The sequence below is a fragment of the Triticum dicoccoides genome, chromosome 5A (assembly GCF_002162155.2).
Source record: "Triticum dicoccoides isolate Atlit2015 ecotype Zavitan chromosome 5A, WEW_v2.0, whole genome shotgun sequence".
Lineage (NCBI taxonomy): Eukaryota > Viridiplantae > Streptophyta > Magnoliopsida > Poales > Poaceae > Triticum > Triticum dicoccoides.
Window position 1 is genome coordinate 48,517,495 of NC_041388.1, and position 2,234 is coordinate 48,519,728.

Consider the following 2,234-nt stretch of genomic DNA (forward strand, 5'->3'; position numbering starts at 1 on the left):
AGCAGTGCGCAGTGCACCCACCTCGCAAGGGAGGAGTATGGCGGCGAGTCAATCTGGTCAGAGGTCCAGCGCTTAGTGGGAGCGCTGCAATGGCGAGGACGTGCGATGCCGCTCCTCCCTTCCTACCGTTCGACGGGAGCTCGCTATGAACACCCGATGGTGATTGCGGTCCGCATGGTTGCTCTACGACGTGCATCATTGCGGTGGTGGTGGCTCTCCTCCCGGGTTGTGTGCGCAACGAGAGGTGATGCGGCGGGTAGCTTGGACGTGTCCTCTCTCTCTCTCTCTCTCTCTCTCTCTCTCGGAGGGGCGGTGTCCTGACCCAGATATGGGGGTCTAACATCGCCGCACTTCTCCTGGCGGCCTCGTGGTGGCATGGGTGAGGTGCCGAGTGAAAACTCCGTGCTTTGGCGTCGACAATGATGACACCCATGGGTGTCATGCTCTTCTTGAAGTCGTCGTTGTGGTTCTTCTCTCCGTGTTAGGGTTTCGGGTGAAGATCATTGTCCCGTGTGGACTTGATAGTGGCGACGCTCTGCGCTGTTTTCCCTCTTGGGGGCGTTGTCGTGGAGCTTAGGCATGCCAGGTCATTGCGTGGAGGTGTATAGTTCGTCCGGTGCTTGTTGCCGGTAGCGTAGTCACGTGCGTCTATGTGTGCCAGATATCGTAGGGTCGGCTTTGTAGGAGGGCTACCTCACCATCTTGTATTGTTTGGCCGTGTACTTCTTCGGTTGTTGCTTTATCTATAAAGATGGGAGAAAGCCTATTCCAAGAGGATGTCAGCTATATAAGAGAATCTCATTCGGGTGAACAAGAAACTAAAAACATGAACGAGGCACCACTAAATAAAACACTAAACAAAAGGAGCTTGCTTGTTGCTAGCAATGAGCATAAGCCTTCCCGAAGCGCCATGACACCACTCACCAAGCACGCCACCGCTCCCACGGGACACTCCAGTTGCTAGGCCTCACGATGTATGATGATATCATCGGTTTGAAGGAGAGGGGTCTGAAAACGACGCTTCCAAGGAAGAGAACGAGGTACGCGTATGTTTTCGTCACCCGCCTGACCAAGGTCAAGCACAACATTTACCGGCACCTCACCGGCCAAATGCAGAGCCCATCAAGGACTTTGCTACACCTATGTAATATCAGGGGGGCCTGATTAGTTTAGAAAGGAAATACGCAGTATTACGTAGATTGATTACGTAGGTATAGCATCATTGGCCCATCAATGACAACCGAAAATCACACCAATGCAACTTGGCTAAAGGGTACTACCAGCAGCTTGCCGACATGACATTGATCCCGGCAACCCCCTGGTTTTGGGATGGCCTCGCACGGCAAGAAGACTGTCATCTAAAGAAGGCCAAGGACACATTGAGGTAAATCACCGGCGACAAGAAGGGCCTCGGACAACCTAGGTAGCGTACATCGACGGACATCACAGAAAGAGACTCCAAGGACAGGTAGTGTCACGACCCGGATTTGGTAGAATCCAAGTCTCTGTGCTCACTGTGCTATTCCTGGATCATAGCTAGCACACACAGTAACACAAACGAATATCAGTAAGACATACATCATTCTACTAAAACGGTGGATCCAAATAAATATAAATCATACCTTAGGCACAACTCAAGCTGGCACATAATACAACGACACTACTAGGAAAATGGCTACTAATGGCGCACCAGTTTTGCCTACTAATGGCGCATCACTGGTGCGCCATTAGTATCATGCCACTGGTATTTTTTACTAATGGTGCACCACTGGTGTGCCATTAGTATCTGGTATACTAATGGCGCACCACGGGTGCGCCATTAGTATAGGCCACGGTGCGCCATTAGTATAGGCCACTGGTGCGCCATTTGTATTTTTAAATTTTGAAGGCGGGAAAATAGTAGTGGCGCATCGTCTAACCCCCACCGTGCGCCATTGCTATTTTTGAATTTTGAATTTGGATCTGGATCGTGATTTTTTTGCCCATTTTTTGCTCATTTTTTTGCTCGTTTTTTGGCACGATATTATTTCAAATTTTGTTCCTGTTTTTGGATCTTGTACGTTCTTTTGCCGTGTCCTTTTGCCAGAGAGGAGTTCGCCGGAGAGGAGGAGGAGGAGGTCACTGGAGAGGTGCTCGCCTACATCGCCAGAGAGGAGGAGGAGGAGTTCGCCGGAGAGGAGGAGGAGGAGGTCGCCGGAGAGGAGTTCACCGGAGCATCGGAGAGGAGGAAGGAG

The 2,234-nt window shown here is 51.0% G+C and overlaps 1 pseudogene; it reads right to left on the bottom strand.

Annotated features, from left to right (window-relative positions):
• Positions 1–1,511: 1,511 nt before the first annotated feature.
• The window catches only part of LOC119299159, a 25,970-nt pseudogene continuing 25,247 nt past the window's right edge, over positions 1,512–2,234 (bottom strand).